Source organism: Antechinus flavipes, chromosome 2 (genome assembly GCF_016432865.1).
Source record: "Antechinus flavipes isolate AdamAnt ecotype Samford, QLD, Australia chromosome 2, AdamAnt_v2, whole genome shotgun sequence".
Taxonomy (NCBI): Eukaryota; Metazoa; Chordata; class Mammalia; order Dasyuromorphia; family Dasyuridae; genus Antechinus; species Antechinus flavipes.
The window spans coordinates 645,088,661-645,111,191 of NC_067399.1; the positions used below are offsets into that span (position 1 = coordinate 645,088,661).

General features: G+C 35.8%; 1 long non-coding RNA gene across 1 annotated transcript in view; it reads right to left on the reverse strand.

Annotated features, from left to right (window-relative positions):
- LOC127552012 (uncharacterized) overlaps positions 1-8,316 on the reverse strand; it is a 63,408-nt gene extending 55,092 nt beyond the window's left edge. The window contains exon 1 of the long non-coding RNA XR_007951221.1: positions 7,650-8,316. This is a non-coding gene — a long non-coding RNA (uncharacterized LOC127552012). The remainder of the gene's footprint in view (positions 1-7,649) is intronic.
- Between the last annotated feature and the right edge of the window lie 14,215 nt (positions 8,317-22,531).

The window sequence follows — 22,531 nt, forward strand, 5'->3', positions numbered from 1 at the left end:
TTATCACCTGCACTGGTCTTTTGGTTTTGCTTTTTTTTTTCAGGTTTTAAAAATCTGTATTTTAGGCAACAGTATAGGTGGAGTTAGGACCATGAAAGAGACCAAAAATGTTTTCCAGAAAGACTTTTGTAATCTGATGATTAATGCAATTGATGGGAAATCAGGGCTGTAGTTTCTACTTATAACTGTATGACCTTGGAGAAATAATATGATTTATTATGGCCTCATCTTTTTAACAAAACATTTGACATTTCTAGGGCATTTCTCAGTTTACAACACTTTTTGTCCCTTTGAACTAAAATTCGAGTGTGTCATGATAATGGGATGTCACCCCCATTTTACTTATGAGAAAACACTTAGAGAAATGAAATGATTTACTACTAAATGGTGAAACTAAGAGTCAATGGATTCTCTTCAACATACATTTAACCTATACTTTATAAGGCACTGTGGTAGGCTTGGTGTATATAAACCAAACCAAACAGCTCCTTTCCTCGATGAGTTTTTATTCTACTAGAGGATATAGCATGTATATAAAGCAAAAATGATATTAATTGGTTCAGTGGAGAGAAATCCAGAATTGGAGTCAGACCCATGTTCAAATCCTGCTCCAGGCACTTCCTAGATATACAACTCTGAGCAAATCATTTAACTTCTGCCTCAGTTTCCACTTGTGTGAAATGGGTATAACAATATCACCTTCCTCTCAATGGTATTATGAGGAACAAATGAGATATTTTGTAAAACTCTACAAATATTAAACTACTACACACACATATATATGTATAATATATATATATGTATATATATATTTCTATTAAGAGTTGGAAAGTCTGAATCTCATTTAATAGATAATGAAATTGAGGCTCAGAGAGTTTAAGAGTCTTATCCAAGGTCCTAAGGGGCAGAAACAGCATTTCTGACTTCAGATTTACCATATGTTAATAGAGGGAGAGGAAAGGGAATGAGAAGAGCCTTATTTAGGAGGTGGCATCTGAACTATGTTTTGAGTCCTTAGTCCCAAGTCAGACAAATAAATGATGCTTGTAGAACTAGACTCAGCTGAACTTTGTCTCTTGGACGAAGGAACCCCTGGTTCACCTCCCAGGGTGTTGGAGGCCAGCGAAGGAGTGACTGAAAAGGCAAAGAGGAGTTTCCTCTGAGTGGATAAACAATTGTTGGGGTTTGTTCTAAACTGACATGTGTCTTTGATCAGTGGAATCTGCAACAGCGGTCCGTGTGAACAGAGCCGAGAAAAGCTAAAATGGGGAGGAGGTGCAGGGGGTGGACAGCCCAAGAGGCCAAGGAGCTGGCTAAACATGGAGTGGATCCAAAGGAATAAAGGGAACTTGTTCTTCTCAGGAACTGTTCACAGAGAGAGGCCGGGGAGGGAAAGGCGAAGTTTGAGAAGGACAAGGGCAGAAGCTAATAAGGAAGACTAGAGTCTTGCAAGATGGAACTCATGTGTTTTAGGGAAAAATGCTCTTCTAGGGGTGGGAGGAAGGAGGAGAAAATTTGGAGCATACGGTATGCAAGGGTCGATATTGAAAAATTATCCATCTGCATGTTTTGAAAATAAAAAGCTTTAATAAAAGAGAGAGAAATGTTCTTCCTTGCCCATCCCAATATCAAAAAAACAAAGACATCCCATACCAAAATAAGGTCAAAATGGATACATGATTTGGGCATAAAGGATGATACCTTAAGCAAATTAGGAGAACAAGATCTTTGAAGAAGGAAGGAATTTATGACTAAGGAAGAACTAGAGAACATTATGAAAGGCAAAATAGACAGCTTTGATTACACTAAATTATAAAGTTTTTGCACAAAATAAATCAACAGAAACAAGATTAATAGGAACATACAAAGCTGGGGAAAATTTTTATAGCCTGTATTTCTGATAAAGGTCTAATTTTTAAAATATATAAAGAACTGTGTCAAATTTATAAGAATACAAGTCATCCCCCAATTGATAAATGTTCAAAGGATATATAATACATAAGAAGACAGAATTAATACAATCTATGATTATATGCAAAAATGCTCTAAATCACTATTGATTAGAAAAGTACAAATTAAAAGAACTTTGAGGTACCACCTCATCCTTCTCAGATTGGCTAAGATGACAGGAAAAGATAATGATAAGTGTTGAAGGAGATGTGGGGAAACTGGGAAACTAATACATCGTTGGTGGAGTTGTGAAATGATCCAACCATTCTGGAGAACAATCTGGCACTATGCCCAAAGGACTATAAAACTGTGCCTACTCTTTGATCCACCAATGTCTCTACTGGAGACTGTATTCCAAGGAAATCATAAAGTAGGAAAAAGGACCCACATGTGGGAGCAAAGAATTGGAAAAAGAGTGGATGCCTATCAATTGGGGAATGACTGAACAAGTTGTTGTAACTGAAAGTAATGGAATATTATTGTTCTACAAAAAATGATGAACAAGCTGGTTTTAGGAAGGCTGGAAAGATTTATACGAACTGATGCTGAGTGAAATAAGCAGAACCAGAGTATTTCTGGTACAATTATTGTACACAATAACAGCAAGAATGCGTGATGATCAACTATAAAAGACTTGGTTCTTCTCAGTGGTTCAATCATCCAAGACAATCCCAAAAGACTTTGAACAGAAAATGCCATCTGAATCCAGGAAAAAAAAAAAAACTAAAGAAACTGAATATAAATCAACACATGCTATGTTCACTTAATTTTTCGGTTTTTTTTTTAAATCTCTCCCATGGTTTTTCTCTTTTACTCTTTTTTTTTCTTTCCTAACATGATTCATAAAGCAATGTGTATTAAAAATAAATTTAAAAAAAGAAAAAAATGATGATAAGCCAGTCAACAATAGGGATGAAAATAACTGTGAGACATAAGACAGGCAGATTTGTTTGACTCTAAAAAAAGCAGCTAAACCCCCAAAATATTACTTTTAAAAATGTCAGAACAACATGGTAGTCCAAATCCATGGAATGCTAGAGATCAGGTCAATACTGGGAGAATGACCAATATTAAGAACTAGCTATTAGATTTCAGCAAGTCACTTTATATTTTAACTCTACATTTCTGTATCTGTAAAATATCAATAATTATAGTTTTATTACATACTTCCCAGTATTTTTATTATTAACTTTTCACTTTGTCAAGATCTTTTACCTCAACAAATCTTATTTTCCTTATGTGTAAAACAGAAACATTAACATTTGTATCATTTTCTTTATGAGATCATGTGGAAAACAATTAGAAAAATTTTAAATTTATATAAATATGAGTTAACATTAGCAAATGTGAGTTAACATTTCAACACAGATTCCTTTCCCAATAAGTTTAGATGGATGGGAGCAATGACTTATGTTCTCTATTATATGGTCTCATATAGATTCTCTCTCTCTCATCCTAGATTACTCACATAAATCCATATATGAGTTAAGATAAGGACAGGAGACAAAGAAAGAAGGTTACTGCATGTAGAGATAGCTGGTGGCACAGTGGTTAGAGCTCTGGATTTGGAGTCAGGAAGACCTGAGGATGAATCAAGCTTTAGATACTTGTGCAACCCTCACAAATCATTTAACTTTTGCCTTAGTTTCCTCATCTTCAAATAGGGGTGATAATAGCACTCACTTCATAGAGCTATTATAAGAAAAAAAATGGCGTAATTGCATAAAAGCATTTAGTACCAGTGCCTGGCACATAGTTGCTACTATATAAATACTTATTCTTTTTTCTCTCTGAACCACTGAATTTCAGATCCTTCTTTGTAATGTCCATCCATTGATTGTACCATCTGGTGCTAAAATGAATTCATAGATGAAAGTCCTATGCTCAATAACATACTGAGGTTTTTGGTAAGAGATTTCACTTGCAAATGAATTCCATCTATCTAGTATCCAAGTATTTTCATGTGAATGGAGAAAATCATCAAAAATTGTAAAGAAGAATAGTTTCTAGCGATGGAGTTCGCAGGAAGACTGGAGTTTGCTGGAAAGTCCAGATGGGTAAAGGTTTGCTTCAGTTAAGTATCACTATAAAGAATTTTGTGAAGGAAGTAAACAAACTAATGACATTTGCAGAGGACCCAGAATGTGGTGAGACTGCAAAAAAAATAATGCTATTATGACTACAACTAAAGAAGATAAAGGTATGGAAGGAAAAGAACTATGTTGGAAAACAAAAGACATACCAGAGAAATTCCTCATTCCTCTTTGCACCCTTCATCATTATTATTATATATAGTTGGCAGCATGGTCTCATGGGAAGCCAACCAATTTTAAGATCATGAAGAGATGAAATTTAATCCTGGATCTGCTCCAGGTTTTTTAGGAACATAGCTATTTTTTTAGCTAAAAGGGTCACTAGAGGATCATCTAGACAGAAACTTTCATTTTACAGATGAAGAAACTGAGGCCAAGAGGTTAAAATATCTTCCTACCAAGTAGCTAGTGACAAAGCTAGTGACTTTTGATTTCCTCATGTATAAAAAAGAAACCTGAACTAGTTATTCTTTTTTATTTAATAATTATAACTTTTTATTGACAGAACCCATGCCTGGATAATTTTTTACAACATCCCTTGCACTCACTTCTGTTCCGACTTTTCCCCTACCTCCCTCCACCCCCTCCCCAAAATGGCAAGCAGTCCTATACATGTTAAATATGTCATAGTATATCCTGAACTAGTTATTCTTATGAATTCCTTTTATTTGCTGGATGCATGAGGTTATAAGGCTGTGAGCAGGGGAGACAGATTATTCTTTGGAAGGAGGAATAACTTTAGATGTATGTGATATACTAGAAGAAATACTAAAGCTAGAATCAAAGGATCTCAGAGTAAATCCAAATACTGCCCATATGTGAGAAGATAGAAGTGGAGCTGAAGTTTTCACTCTAAGAAATTCCAAGATGAGGAAGCACCTATGAGAGTTGCTTGGAGTACTTAGAGTCACTAGGTGACTTGGTCAGGATCACATAGTATATACATCAGAGACAATACTTGAATCTGGCTTTTCTTGGTTCCAAGGTCAGATCTTTATCCATCATACTATGCTACCTTTTGTTAGCTATATGGCTATGGGGAAGATCTACTATTTTCTTTGACATTTAATTTCCTCATGGATAAAGTGAAGATAAATGATACATATTGTAACTATCTGATAAACTGTTATGAGGACCAAATGAGGTAATAGGTAGAAAGCACTTTACAATATATGGTGGTGGTGGGGATATTTGATGGTGATGTTGATGGGGATAATGATAATTATGATGAAGGTGATGTTGATGGTAGTAATGATGATGATGGTGGTGGTGGTGATGAGGATAATATAATTATGATGATGATGGTGATGATAGCAATGATGATGATCATGATGTTGATGTTGATGGGGATAATGATAATGATGATGATGATGGTGATGTTGATGGTAGCAATGATGATGGTGGTGGTGGTGGTGGTGATGATGATGATGATGAGGATAATATAATTATGATGATGATGGTGCTGTTGATGGTAGAAATGATGATGATGATGATGGTGGTGGTGATAGTGGTGATAATGATAGTAATGATGATGATGATGATGGTGGGGATAATGATAATTATGATTATATTTTGGACTGAGTGGCATACTTTACATGAGGGGGAACATGGTGTGAGAGAAGAAGGTTGGATATGGAGTCAGAGAATTTGGGTCTGAGTTCTGGCTTTGTCCCTTACCTTGTGACCTTGGGGAAATCACTTTTCTTTGTAGAGCTATGTCCTCATCTGCAAAATGTAGGTGTTGGGAACAGAAAAGTCACTTTCAGGTTTCATTCATTTCTAAATCTATGATTATAAGAATGTGTCCTGTGGAAAATCTTTGCTTTTCCTATAAACATATTCCCTCTGTTGTTTATCATCAGAAAAGGGCATATATCCTAATGCTTTGGAACTTTTTGGCTTGACCCAGAGGTCTAAATTCAATTCAAGTGTATATTTGATTTTTTCCTTTCTGCCAACAATATCCTGTGTAGAGTAAGGTTAATGATAAAATATCCTTTTAAACATTAGCCTTACTGGATTAGTGAGGATGAGAAAGGTCACATCCAAGGACTCTTCCCCTTTTGATGTCAAGAACATATGAAAGAATCTTTGAGTACGGAGAAATGATCTTGAAAGATTTTCAAAAGATCCATTTTATGACATATAAGGGTGTATTCCTTCTTCCCTCCAATATTCATTTAGTGGCACTGTGGGAGATAGAGAGGAGTTTACGTTAATTTCTTCTTTTGGAGACAGATTTGAATCCTGCTCCTTACAGCTGCTATATAAGACATATGTACAAAATAACTCTGATAAAAATGCCTCAAAAGAATTAAAACACTCTGGAAGTTCAGAAAAGAGAAATAACTTTGGGTTGAAAGACCAAAGAAAGTCCTCAAGGAAGAGCAAGGTTTCAGCAAAACTAGGAAGGGAAGGAATCTGTTTGGCAGAACAGAAGGAGGAGGGGAATATAGTTAGAGGGAACAGCTTGAACAAAATTACAAATGTGGAAAATCAAATGATTCAGGTTGGCTAACTCAGCAATGAGACATGATATGGATCAACGAGAGGTAATGGACATTGGGGCCAAATTGTGATCATCTTGAATATCAGGTAAAAAAGTTTGGATTTTATTCTAGAAGTAATGAGAACCATTGAAAGTTTTTGAGTCGAGGGAGTGATGTGAGCTCTAGGGAGATATGTTTAGTACTCTTTATGAGAGAATAATGCTACTCAAACATTCTCATTAAAGCTGTTTCTAGTCATGTCAATGACCTGTTAGACAGAGAAATAGAGAGGGAATTGGGCCTACTTGTATTATTAGGTTCAGCTGAGAAAGAAAATAAAAGCCTCTTCACCAATATTCCTTATAGTTTTAATAAAAGCAACAATTATAGGGCTTTAAGTTTTACAAGGCTATTTACATACATTATCTCATTAATCCTGGTTGCAATCTTGGGAAATAGATGCTATTAATTTTCTCTTTTTACAGAGAACATTGAATATTTACATCAGAATATTGAGACTGATAGTAAGGGGCTTGGAAACTGAGGCCCAGGGAAGCTAAATCTAACATTCAATCACAAATCTAGTCACTTCTTAAATAATTCTTTCCTGATTTAATGGTCTAGCTGGGACACAAAAACAGCAGAAATTTCCTTTTACACATATAAGTACTTTTTTGCAAGCCTTTTCCTCAACTCCTTACTTTCCCCCAACATCATGAGGTACTAGTGGCTATAAACCAGTGATTCCTCACTCTCCTGATAGGACTAGCCCATCTTCATGTCACACAATTCCTCATTGATATCCTCTACTCTTGTTTTCCCTCAGAGTTCTTCACTGACAGAGACAGAAAGACAGAAGAAGAGAGATGGGAAAAGACATACACAAAGAGACAGAGATGAAACACACACACACACACACACACACACACACACAGAGAGAGAGAGAGAGAGAGAGAGAGAGAGAGAGAGAGAGAGAGAGACAGAGACAGAGAGACAGAGAGAGACAGAGAGAGACAGAGAGAGACAGAGAGAGAGAGAGAGAGAGAGAGAGAGAGAGAGAGAGAGAGAGAGAGAGAGAGAGAGAGCACTGACTAAGTTGTTGCATATTCATACTCACCATGCACCACTCCACTATACTCTGTAGGATGTCCCTCTTTAGTTCTTCACAAGAAAGGGTGTTCCGGGTCTTGGCACTGTACAGCAGCCCTGAAATGTTACCATTGAAAAGATGTTTGCTTTTGTGGGGATCTTGGGAATAGGTAAAGCAGTTTACTATTTTCCAAAAGCAATCCCTTTTTTCAACTCTGGAGCCAGTTTGGACTAAATGTTTTCTGAGAACTGTTCTAGCTAATTAAAAAGAGAGATATCACTGAGAGGCTGGCCACTTGGTGATTAGACTCTGGAGACCTGGCTAGCCATTAGAGATGTTAATCTTATTTTTGTGTCATTTGTATTGTGTGGTTATGTGGTTACCATTTTCACATGCCATTCACTTCCTAAAGTCAAACCAGTAGAAAGGGTAAGGTCAGTATTACTTAGTTTTGCTTTCATCTCTTTCCACTGGTGATATTTTATTTCTACCCATGTTGTCCATGTGTGCTGGAATAATGTGTTAAAAGATTTCATTTCCATTGACCCAGAGGCCTCTTAATCCGACTTAGTTTTGATGACATCTGCCTCAGATCAGTCCCTCAATACTCTCTAGTTTCTTTGCTGCCTCTGGCAAGATTTGTTGCAAGTGGCAAATGTACTTTGGTATTTGCTATTATTTGCTAATTTAAAGTTTAATTGACACCAAATGGAAAAAGATGGAGGACAGAGACAGACATACAGAGACAGAGAGACAAAATTAGAGGAAGGGAGGACAGAGGGAGAGAGACAGAGAGATAGATAGATAGATAGATAGATAGATAGAGAGAGAGAGAAAGATAGAGACAGAGACAGAGAGACAGAGAGAGACAGAGACAGAGAGGGAAATAGAAGGAAGGGAGGGAGAGGTAAGGGAGAAGAGGGAAAAAGGGAGATACCGAGAGACACTGAGAGAGACAGACTGAGACAGAGAGAAAAAGAGAGAGAGAGAGAGAGAGAGAGAGAGAGAGAGAGAGAGAGAGAGAAAGAGAGAGAGAGAGAGACAGAGAGACAGTGACACACAGATAGAGACAGAGAGACAGAGAGGGAGAGAGACAGAGAGACAGGGAGAGAGACAGAGAGACAGAGAGGGAGGGAGAGGGAGGGAAGGAAGAGGGAGAGAGAAGGAGGGAAGGAGGGAGAGAGAATCAGAAAGGGATTGAGAGATGGAGAGACAGAGAGAAAGAGACACACAGAGAGACACAGAGATAGGGAGAGAGAGAGAGAAAAAAGAAACATACACAAAGAGACAGAGAGACAGAAACAGAGATGTGACAGAGACAGAAAGAGAGGGAGGAAGGAAGGGAGGGAGGGAAGAAGAGAGGGAAGGAGAGAGGAAAGAAAGAAAACAAAGCAAATGAGAAGGAGAAGGAAAGGGAGAGGGAGAGAGGACACAGAGAACTTCTTGAATGGAATTCTGAGCTTTTTACCTGTCAGATTGAATTATACAAGTATTTTCTCAATTTTTAAAGAAGGCTTTGGGGAAATCATTTGAAATGTATTTAGTAACCAGATACTTCACTTTGTTCTCTGTGTTTTTCATTACCAATAGAAGAAATTTGGTTCATAGGTGATGAATGTCAAATGTTCCTGGTATACAATGGAATCTATGCTTCTTCCTTGCTAGGAAGTGCTTGTTTCTGTGTGATTTACAATTGTGTGCATGTGACAAGAATTAGCATTTGCTCGTGCTGATCCTCTCACGTGGGGTCCTCAGTGCCTATTTTGGTACTTGCATGTATTAGAAAAAGCGATCAAGGTCTGGGAGCCCAGGGGTTTTAATGCTGCATCCCCTCCTGGCCGGGCTACTGAACATGTCTTCTCTTCTTGGCAGCAGTAATGGAAGGAGCCCCAACTCTGGACAGATGCTACCTCTGGGTTCACAGGCTGGGTGACCTTGAACAAGTCACTTAACCTCTAGCTTTCAGTTTCCTTATATGCAAAAGCAGGAGCTTTTAGTACTTTGGGGACTCCTGTAGTTCTAAAACTGTGAGTGTTTGAATGAATGAAAGCTTCATCTAAGTGCTTCATGAGACATTAAGAGCTTTAGGGACTCAAAGGAAAAAGCTGAGGAGCCCCTCCACTCAAGGAGTTTTGTTGTATTATGAGGAAACAACATGTACACATATAAGATAGGAGAGAGGGAAGGAGAGTAAGAGGGAGGAAGGAGGGAAGGAAGGAGGGAATGAAGGAAGGAGGGAAGGAAGGAAGGAGGAAAGGAAGGAAGGAGGAAAGGAAGGAAGGAGGAAAGGAGGGAAGGAAGGAAGGAGGGAGGGAAGGAGGGAAGGAAGGAGGGATGGTAAGAGAGCAAAATAGGGGAAGAATGGAAGGAAGTAATGAAAGAAGGAAGGAAAGGAGGGTAGTAGGAAGGGACAGATACAAGAAAGAAGGGAGAGAGGAAGGGCAGGAGGGAGGGAGGAACATTTTTTTAAACACTTGAAATGTATCAAATTCTTACTAGGCATTGGGAATACAATTAAAAAATAAGCAGTTTACATTTTTATAAGAGGAGACAACACATAGAGGGGAATGGGGACCAGAGAAGGGACACTTTAATCCAAAAAAAAAAAAATAGAATGGTGGGTGAGGCATTTGCAATAGAAGGGACTTCAGTGGTAGTCAGGTTCAACTCAGATAATCCTAAATAAACTTTGTCACAACATAAGCAAAACATGATTAAATAGTCAGTATCAAGTCATAAAAGTCTTGTCACTCTACCTGAAAATCTCTAGTCAGGAGAATCCCACTTAGGTCTCTTTGGGACCACTTTGGGACAGAAATGATTGTTAAGGCATGTTCCCCCTTAATAGAAAATCTGAATGTAAGAACGTGGTAGGACTTAATAAATAAATAAATAGAATTGAATTGAATTGGATATTGAAAGGTTGTTTTGTTTTCATTACTGTAACATATAATTTTCTTGTTCCAAACGACTTGAATCATTTCAAGTGAAAGGCATTTTTTAAAAGTAATTTAGATAAGATTATCTCCTTCACTGGAGTTTTACTCAAACACAGTCTAAGTCAGAAAGACATAAGCCCTACATGGTCTTTCTAATATAGAAAGTCTTAAAATATGATCCTGGTTATTCACCACATCCCATTTTCTTGAGGAAGATGAAAGTAAGTTAAGAGATTCATTCTTAGATTGGCCACATGATGATGAGTTCCTTGACTATAAGCACATCTTACATATCTTGCATTAAACTATGGGAGAACTGCATCAGTGGAGAGGGTATCCACGTCAGCAAAATGGCAAATTCTTAAGATTTGAAGTCTATCTCCTATCTACTAAAATCTAATCGCAGTGTCTCAGGACAGTTTGGGAGAAGACCTAGGATTCTTGCAAGCTGTAGGATAGTACCACAAACTGAGACAGATCTTACCAAGATGGAAAAACTACAAGAAGAGTCTTGGTTGCAGATTTTGTGCTTGTTTTCTGGGTTTAGTTCATTCAAGAACAAGGAGATTCACCCTTCCATGGCCTTTTACCAAGTTGTAGAGGGATTTCAGTCAGCATTAGTGAAAGGAGTGAAATGATAAACCTTTTGAAGAATGAACTGTTCTCCATTACTGAGAGTCCATTTCACTTAATTTAATTCAAGTTGGCATTTATTTATTGGGCATTATATGCAGAACAGTCCTAAATTCTAGAAAATTCAAAAACAATAAGCTAGTTTTTGCTCTTAACATGCTTGCAACCCAATTAAAAGTAATTGTTATAAAAGAGCTAGCATTCATACAAATAGTATTGTTCTAAAAAGTAGGTCATGGCAAGTATATGAGAACTATGATAAAGCATGATGTGAGAAGGGAGAAGGGAATGTTATTTCCATCAAAAGGAGAAGGAAATTGGGAAGAGATTAAGGGAATATAACATCTGAGTTTCTCTCACACCTACCTCATTGGTTTGTTGTGAGGATTAAATGAGATAATACTTGTAGAATGTTTTCCACAGGGCCTGGCACATAGTAGGTACTTGATAAATGTCCATTCTATTATTCTGATACAACAGGAACATCCCAGGAAAATGTTACAAGGTGACATGAAGCCATCTCTAAGCTCTATAGGACCTTCTTCTACCCATAAGAAGATAGCAATTGACTTGAGACTTGAAGGATAAATGAGATTCTAATATCTTGAAATGAGACCAGGAACATGTCATGCATGGGAAATGGCATGAACAAAGATATAAAAGCTAAAACATGGAAAATGTGTATAGTGAGCTGTCTAGTTTGGAGTATAGTATAAGGAAAAGTAAGATTGCATCAGTTTATAAAAATCTTATAATGCTAAGCTAAGAAGTTTACATTTAATTTGGTAAGCATTTGAGAATTATAATAATAATAATAGACAACTTTTATATAGAGTTGTAAGGATGGTTTAAGACTTTTGAGCAAAGAAGTAGCACAAAGATATACAAAAGAATAATTAGTTTGTCATTTAATCAATAAGCACTTAAGTCCTATTATGTGTTAGAGGCTTAAAAGGTTGATTAGAAAAGGAAAATAAAAGTAGAATCTGGAAAAATAGTTAGGAAATTATTGCATTGGCTTAGTCCATTGGTGAGACGGATTTGTACCACAGTGATAGGAAGTAATACTACAGGAAAAAGAGAATAGGTATGAGAGAGAGTGAAGAGATAAAATTGATTGGGATAGAATTTGAACCAAAAATTAAATAATCCCTGTCTTGTAGAAAGTTATGTGAGAAACAAGACATGCACACAATATATGCAGAATAAATACAAAGGAATTTGGGAGCATAGGAAGCACATATTAGATAAACAGAATATGTTAATTTGATGGAATGCAGGTTTCTTGAGAAGCTAAATCTTAAAGCTATCCTAAGAGATAACATATAGAAATGCTACTTTTGTGAAGGGATTGGATTTTAATGTTACATTGGGGAAGGAAAAGTGATGGTGCAAATTCAGTATGGAAGGGAAGAGATAAGATCTCTGAAAAAAGGGAATACTCTTGCCCATATTCCCATTTTAGTGGTTAATAATGAATTTTCTGGGGAGATACAGTTCTGTAACAACTGGATATTAACAGTGACAGGCTTGGGTCTTTTTGGGTGTATGTAGGATGTGCCTCTTATAGAATGTGATACCCCAAAGATAAATTGGATTTAGAGCTCTTGGTGGGCTGGCTGTATACTGATTGGGAGTGAATCTCTTCCAGATTCTTACAATACCAAAATTTCCAATTTACTCTGGGTCTTTAGAGGGTCATAGTTTTTTAATAGCCAAAACATATGATGGTATTTTGTATGCTTAAAACTTTTCAATAAATTATGTCTATAAAGATGTGGTTTGGGATGAGATATCTGTTACTAATACATACTTGTTCTCAGATCTTCATCAAAGATGCTTCAATATGCATGCAGATGATTATTTAAAGGTTTTTAGAAGTGGTTGAAGGAGGTAAATGACTTAGTCATTATATCAATAATGTGTATATCAAGTCATTATATCAATAATGTGTATGATCAATAATCAATATATCAAGAATTTTTTTTCCTCCTCACTTTTAGTTTTTCACAATCAACCACTCGGTTTCCTGCCAGTGTGCAGTTTGTTCTAGTTCAACTACTCTTTTTGTCTATTTGTTTGATTGTTCTTTCCACTTCCTCATGCAGCACATTCCAAACTGTGATGTCAGAATTCTAATGTGGTGATGCAGAAAAATGTTTGTAGATCTTCACCATTTTTCATCTATTTATTGACCTCTTTACAATTTTACCCTTTAGGGCTGTCAGGATAATCTGACTTAATTTCTCTCACCAACCTTTCTATAAACTTATTTTTCTCTTAATGGCTTCTTATTATTTAAAGAGGTATTTAAGAATACCACATAATCTTTATAATTATTATTGAGCTTGATTGTCTTATTTTCCTATCCAACTAGCTAAGAAAGACAATTCCCAGTCTTGGGTATTTCATACAAACAGAAACAAAACAAAACAAAACAAAAAAAAACTTTGGATATAAGTCCATTTCTCCAGAGCATTATGAGTCTGGGGTCTGCTTTGCAAGGGGCAGAATCCTAGTCCAAGTATGGCTCAGAAACTGGATCATAGCTGTTGAGCCAATGACCATCTAGAATTTATTTAATATTTTCCATGCATCAGGTGCTGTGCTAAGCATAACATATAAGTGAAGTGTTTGTACCTATAACTGGTGCAAGTCCCATGTATCCAATTTTCAGAAATGCAAAGCAATTTGAGGGTCCATTGAAATTCATTCTAGTTTTTCTGCAAGATGAAAGGAGGTGAGAAGGTAAAAAACTGATTCTCAGAGAGGTGATTATTCAAGAACTAAATAGCAAAATGATTTGATTAGGTTTTTTGATAGGAGGCAGTTTCTCTTTCCTGAATATTTCTACTTTTACGGCATAGACTATAGAATAAGTTTATGTCCCTGTTGACTCCTATATCCACCACATTTATCTTTCAAGGAGTTGTAAAGTCTTCAGGAAGAAAGAAAAAAAGACTTTGGTAGCACCTGTACTTTACATGGTGTTATCCAGAGCATTCAGGCTAACTTCCTTTCCAGGTGTTTTCTTGGTACTACTACTGGGCAATTGGGAATCCTAAACACATCTTTATAGCAAAATAAATTCTTCTTGTTGAAGTAATCTCCCAATTCCAACAGGGCATTCTTCCTTCAAGCTTGTCAGAACTCATCGAAGATTACAGAGCTAATACCTTCCTGGGTTTGGGGGTATTATCTATTGGACTTTTTATTTTATTGCCATTTGCCTCTAGGGATCTTTTTTTTGTTGTTGTTCTAGCATTTACTTTATGAAGACCATCTTATTGAAAAGGATGTGAGAAATATAGAAGCTTAGATGTTCTACTCTCTTGCTGACATACATTAATCTTCCCTGAATTGTAGGGCCATTTTTACTGCTATGATTATAACTAAACAAATGTTTTCTTGTTACCTCCAGATTTGTTTTACAGCCAAGAAAGGTGAATACATTCCAATGTCACTGAGGTACTTTAAAGTCAATCAAGTTTCTAAGGACCAGATTAAAACCTTTCTCATACTGCTCTAACTGGGTAATCTTGGCCATTTAATCTTCCTGCTCCACACTTTCCTTATTTATAAAATGAGGGATGGACAAGATTGTTTCTGAGATTCCTTTCAGCTCTTAAATTAAGATCTTATAATGTAAGCCCAAGTCAATCACATCACAGACTTCTGAAAAAAGAAAAGCCTGGCATATATAATTCCAGCCTCTGTAATCATTGAGTACCTATGATAGTGAGTGAATGGAATACAAGAATAGAGACTGGGAAATGTTTAGGTTTTCAAAAAGTAGGAAAAGATTGGGTCTAGAAATCACATATTGGTAATGTTGACTTTCTCCTTACTCGGTTGTTTTCACTATTTATATTAATAGCACAGATTACAACTATCAATAATTTAGTAGATGATATTTAAGAATTATGACAAAAATCATTTTCCTATAACCAGTCTTGTAAGTAGCATCTTTTAAATTAGCCAAGCTGGTCTTTGGGCAACAGATAGACTAATATTGGGCTGATACTTGAGGGTTGACCACCTTGGTGGTATCGTGCAAAGACTGCATTTTGCTGTCCTAGTATTCAGGAACCTGGAGTCCAGGTTTGCAAAACATCAGAATAAGATATTCTGTAGATGTGCAAACGCAGTGAGATTCTATTTAACAAGCTTACAATTTTTTTTAATTTCATAGCTTTTTATTTACAAGTTATATCTATGGGAAATTTTACAACATTGACAATTACCAAACCTTTTGTTCCAATTTTTCCCCTCCTTCACCCCACCCCCTTCCCTAGATGGCAGGATAACCAATAGATGTTAAATATATTAAAATATAAATTAGATACACAATAAGTATACATGACCAAACCGTTATTTTGCTATACAAAAAGAATTGGACTCTGAAATATTGTACAATTAGCCTGTGAAGGAAATCCAAAATGCAGGCAGGCAAAAATATAGGCATTGGGAATTCAATGTAATGGTTCTTAGTCATCTCCCGGAGTTCTTTTGCTGGGCGTAGCTGGTTCAGTTCATTACTGCTCCATCGGAACTGATTTGGTTCATCTCATTGCTAAAGATGGCCAGGTCCAACAAGCTTACATTTTAATCTTATTAATTTAATTTTAAACAATATAATAATGTGAAATGATATATTTTTCTATAAACCTACTTTTCAAATTTCAGACAATGTCAAATTTCGTTCTCTAATAGAGAAAAGACAGTAACTGATAAGTTCTCCTCAGAGGGAAATTGAACTGGGGTTTGACTTTGGGAAGGTATTATGTCATTCTGATAAATCCCGGACTTTCCCACAGGGTCCTAATCATCATGGAATCATGATTTATGATGTCCCTTGTGGTTTCATCTCTCCAAGAAGGCAACCTCACCTGAAGTCTGCTGTATAGGCAACTCATTTTCCACTAGACCTACTCTGTCAGAATCATCGTAATAATGAGCATTGATTACATCTTGATCTTGTCATATTATATCCTAAGTTCAATCCAGTTTAAGGAGCTGTCTGTATCATCTTTTCCCAAGAAATAGCCTTCTCTTGAAAACATTCTTTCCTTTATAGAAGGTTTAATCTCCAATTTCTTGATCTTGGGAATTGTCTCACTTGAGGTAATCCTCAGGGTTGGTATTAGACAGGAAAATGTCCTATCATTGACAAGACAGTTATATGCTGGGAATTACACAACTTATGAAATGGAAATTCTCCTCTCCTCTGTATAAGGGATCGGAGTTCAGAAGTGGTGTCCATACAGTATCCTCTTAGGTCTGTGGACCTGCCACGGGCTTCTGCAGAAGCTCCAGGCTGCTATTATCTCTTGGTCTGGGAAAAATCACTCTCAGAAATGCTTTCTTCAGGCTGTGGACAAGCACATCTACCTTTTCTCTATATTCCCTTGCAAGTGTATATCACTTGTTCTTAGGGTGGAAGAGAGCAATAAGCATCAATTGCTCTTAGAAAACAGATACCTCTCATCATGGTACTTGAAAAGAAAAACAGGAGAAAAAAGGAGTAAGTGAAAAAGGGAAAATGAGCAAGAAAAGCCTGCTATTTTTCCTCATAGGAATGTCATTCCTCCAATAATAATCCACCTTTACTATGTACAGAAGAATTGTACATGTTTAACATATATTGGATTACTTGCCATCTATGGAAGGGATGGGGAGAAGGGAGGGAAAAATATCGAACAAAAGCTTTTACAAGGGTGATTGTTGAAAATTATCCATGTCTATATTTTGAAAATAAAATAAAAATCTTTAATTAAGAAAAAGAAGTACATGTGGAAGGGAGTATGGGGGGGGGGGGGGAATGTTAGGAAGCTGCCAATATAGATCTCTCAAAATACTTAGCTTTAGGTTTTAGACCTGAATAAGATTCTTCAGAATTTAATAAAAGATTATTTCATATTCAGAAAAAATAATACACCTTTCCAAGTGCATACAATCAACCTGGGGGCAATCCAGTCACTAAAAACCAATTAGAAGTTGTCAGTGTTCTTTCTACAAGGTCCTGATGAATCTGTCCACATTTGTTAGGGAGACAAACTTTTGTGAAAAAAGACTCACAGCTTGCAAACTCACCAAATTGGTCAGTATACAGTCCTGACAGAGTTCACTCACACTAGAAAATGCTTCCTAAAAATAGTTTTTAAAAAGTAAAATGGGGTTCCCCCTTTCTAGGAGTCTTTAAAGAAATACTGGATAATCATTTGTTATGTATGCTATAGGAAAGGATTCTGATTTATGTAGAGATTTGACAAGATGACTCCTAGAGGCCTATTTACTTCTTAAATGATATAATTCCCCCCTCTGTTATTCTACTTTTAGGAAAGAATGACAATGAAAAGAAAAGTTTATCAAGAGAACTGAAATATATACACATATATTGTATTTTAGATATACTTTAATAAGTTTAACATGCATGAGACTGCCTGCCATTTAGGAAAGGGGATGGAGGGAAGGAAGGGGAAAGTTGGAGCAGGAGTGATTGCAAGGGTCAGTGTTGAAAAACTACCCATGCATATGTTCTATCAATAAAAAGCTATAATAAAAAATATGTATACAAAAAAGAAAAGAAGTTTATACAAATAATTTATCTTGAAATTCAAAGTCAGGTCTGTGTCCTGAGGTCAGCATAATGTGACTCATTCTAAAATGTTCATGGCTATGAATATGATATGATATGATATAATGAGATAATATATGATCTTTAATCCTCAATTATGTTTATCATTTTTCATCAACTAAAGAAAATAGGTGAACTTTCTCATAAAAAAAAAAAAAACTTCCAACAACATATATTAGAAGGAAGCAGACTCTTATACTCAAAGAAATGATGATATGGATTCACAGGGAGTCCAGAGGAGGGATCATTGATGTACCACTCAGTAATGTTCTGAAGAAAAGAGGATGAGTAGTGATTAGTGATTCCTAAGTAAAAGATACCAAAGCCCTAGTTATCATCCTGATGTAAGCAAAAATATTAATAGTTCATATTTATGTAGCACTTATTATGTGTCAGGCATATAGTTCTAAGTGCTTTTCTATTATTATCTCACTTGATCCTTACAACAGCCCTGCGAGGTAGGTGCTATGATTATCTTCATTTTATAGATGATAATTTTTTTTTCTTTTGTTTTATTTCAGATGATAGAATTGAGGCAAGCAGCTTACAGAACTAATAATGTCTGAGGCCAGATTTGAAGTCAAATCTTCCTAATTCCAGGCCAGGACTTCTATTCTTTGACCCACCTAGTCTCAGTATGCTCTCTACTTAATAATACATGCACTTAGAATACGACAGAATCTCCCAAATCTTTTACAAATTGACTAATGTAATTACAAGGGCGGACATATTCTGAGCCTGGGAAAGAAATGATTATAAGTCTAGTGGCTTAAAGAGACTCTGAGAGTTGTTTTCCTGTGTTTAGAATAACTAATTCTGACAAGAGATGCGTTAATATGCTAAAGATTGATATTTGGTCATTCAAATTGGATGAGATAAAGGAGAAGGAAGAAGAAGAGAACAAGGGGAAAAATGGCTATTATTAAAGATAAATTGCAGCAGGACTGACATTCATTCATTCAACAAACATTTATTAAATATCTATTATGTGCCAGTCATAACAAAGATCCTAGGAATACAGAAATGCAAACAATTTCTTTCTTTGAGGAACTTATGTCCTATGGAGAAAGAAATTTAAGTTATATATATACATACATACACACACACATATATATATATATATACATACATGCATGTATGTGTATATACATTTATGTATGTACACATAGTACATGACATGTAATTTTAGTACTTTAATTTAGTAATTTAGTACTAACAACTGTGGGAATCAGGATAGACTTTCTATGAGAAGTCGTAATTGAGATAAACATTAGAGAATATGTAATTGGATTCTCTAGTAGGCTATATCAAACTAACTTGTCCAGATTGGCACATTGTGGATGCACATTAAAAGCTATATAATATCATGACAACTGAGCTCATTTCTCATAGATATAGCTGGATCTATGTTTATTCAGAACAATTCCTCTTCATCACTCTATGGTCCTGGAGGCCATAAAGGAAAGGCGAGTCTGGGCATTAACAAGGTCAACTATCCATTCCTTTTTTGAGTCATGTAGGGGACAACTGATACCACCAAAAGTTGGATTCTGATTGCCAAGGATTATGAAATACTGGGCAGAATCCCTAATGACTAAAGGGTCACGAGTGGTATTTTCATCATTGCTGCCAATGGAAAATGGAGGATTTAGAAGAAAGAGACAGATTTAGGAAATTAGTAGCTGGCTAAGAACATGGTGTCTGAGAATGGGATTTGGATTTTCAGACCACAGCTTAAGATAATAGCAATGACGAACCCTTGGCCAAGGATGGATTGTTCCTAATGAGAGCTGGAGCCTTGAGAATGTGATCAAGAGGATTTAAGACTGAAAATGAAGGGCAAAGGAGAAAACAGTTCCCATGGATTTACTGAAACTGGTATCTCAGAGAAGGGCAGGTACAGCGTAGGAAAAAATAGCAGAAGAGAGGATCAACAGGATATCCTTGAGGAGATATAGGAGGTAGCATGTGCCAAGCAAGTAAATCTATTCCCACCATCTTGAACTCCATCTTTCCTCACACCAGATGAAGATGCAGTTAGAAGTCCCAAGACTATAAATTGAAAAGCAGCAATTGAACTACATTGGGGATGATATTTTCCACAATGTTCCCTAATTCAATGAAATCATATCTTGAACCCTGATGGAATAATAAACGGAGTGAAATAGAAACTGTAATGTAAGAGTACAAATTTAATTCCATAGGAACCAAAATCTGATGGGAAGAGACTTATCAATGGAATATGGTTTGGGAAGGATTTATCTTATTCCATTATGCAGATAGTTCTAATATTGAACCACTTCTGCATTTTTGGGTATAAATCCCATCTGATCATTGTATATGATCCCTGTAATAAATTGTTAGAAATTTCTTTTAAATGTTTGCATCAATATTCATTAGGGAATTTGACCTATAATTTTCTTTCTCTGTTTTGGTTCTTCCAAGTTAGGTATCAGCACCATATTTGGGTCATAAAATGACTCCTTTATTTTCATAGGTAGGATTCTTTCTAGTTTTCCCAAATACTTCACATTGTATTTGGGATAAATTGTTCTTTAAATGTTTGTGAATCCATTTGGCCCTGGGGATTTTTTCTTAGGAACTTCATTGATGGCATATTAAGTGTTTTCTAAGATTATGTTTTTTTTAAGCATTCTATTTACTCTATTAATCTAGATAATTTATATTTTTATATATATTCATCATTTTCACTTAGGTCATATATTTGGGCAAAATAATATCACTGGTGAAGAATTTTTGAATTTTTTATTTTTGATATATATATCTTAATATAATGGAACAAAATAGATAAGGGAAATAAAATAATATTGTATGTTAGAAGTTGTGGTGGAGGTGGATGAGGAAGCAAGGAAGATATTGTCCAGACCTCTGATATCATCTGTGTGAGGAGCATCCAATTTCAAAGTTCTACTCACTGATACAGGCTGGTTACATATACATAATTTATAGTTTTAGTTGACTGAGAGCACAAGATTAACTAATTTGTTCCATGATTACAATCCAAGACTTGATGAAATAGGGATTTAAATTCAGACCTTCCTGACTTTACAGCTAGTCTTCTCTGCTGTAATGACATATCTAATATTTCAGATTTGGGAGGAGGAATGATGAAAAGCATTTCAAGATGCAACTTTTGCTTCTGTCTTGAGATGTTTGCAATTTTTCATGTTTGTTAAATTCACAATACAACACCTCCCCCCCATCACTACCTCAAAACATGGATAACCATTTCTCTTCACAACATTCTAGAGGTTATTCTGAGCAGTTAGGGAGTTTTTTTCTGAAACTATTGCTCATGAGCCCCTATCCATTGTGCTCCCATTTTTATCAGTTAACTTTCTGGTTTCAAATAGTTTTTTTAAAAATATATTTGCTACATAGGTATATCAAGGATAATTGTTTCAGAAATATCCCTCCAAAAGTCTGAGAGACATTTTCCTCTTTGACAAGAAGGTGCCTGGGAAGAGCTCAAACATAGGGAACACATATCAAAATCATCACTCATAGCTATTCACTACTGACATTCCTTTTGTCCCTTCAGAGAGTCCTCATAAAGTTCTCTTAAATGGTTGTAGTACTCTTGATCTCTAAAACTTAGTGTCTTGGTAGAGCCCATGTGCCTTTCTTTTTGTGTCTACTTTCTGTGTTACATTTTTCATTCTCATTGTAGACGCTGACATCAGCTACTACTATTCTTGAGATACTGAAAAATGCTGATGGGAAATTCAAATTTTCAAATCTTTAAAAGTCCACAAGATCATCCTTGAGTCAGCAGCAGGAGGGAGGTGGGGAGCTAGCAGTTTTTTCACTTATTCATTAACTCACTGGTTACAAGAAAAAAAGTTACAATTGTCAAAGGACTCACTGCTAAAAATCCCTTCTTTTTTCTTTCTGCACTTTAGTATTTTATTATTTTCCAATTCCTTGTAAAAATAGTTTTTCATCATTCATTTTTGTATGATTTTGAATTCCAATTTTTCCCTCCCTCTTTTATCTCTCTGTCCCCAAGACAGCAAGAAATCTGAAACAGGTTATACATGTATAATTATGTTAAATATATTTCTAATTTAGTCATGTTGTAGATGAAGTATCAGAAAAAAGGGAAAAACCATGAGAAAAAAAAGAAATGAAAATAGTATACTTTGATATGCATTCAGACTCTATACTTCTTTCTTTCTCTGTGGCTGGCATTTTCCATCATGAGTCATTTGTAATTGTGTTGGAACATTGTATTGATAAGAAGAGCAAAGTCTATCATAGTTGATCATCTTACAGTGTTGCTTTTACTGTCTTCCTGGTTCTTCTCACTTCACTCATAATCAGTACTTGTAAATCTTTCTAGGTTTTTTTGAAATCTATCTGCTTATCATTTCTTATAGCACAATAGTATCCCATTATATTGTTATACCACAGTTTGTTCAGCCATCCCTCAATTGATGGGCAACTCCTCAATTTTCAATTTTTTACTACTACAAAAAAGCTGCTATAAATATTTTTGTATGTGTATGTCCTTTTTTCATTTTCTGATTTGTTTGGGATACATCTCTAGTAGTGATATTGCTGGATCAGGGGAAATGCACAGTTTTTTTTTTCTATTTTATTTTATTTAATAATAATTTTGTATTGACAGAATCCATGCCAGAGTAATTTTTTTACAACATTATCCCTTGCACTCCTTT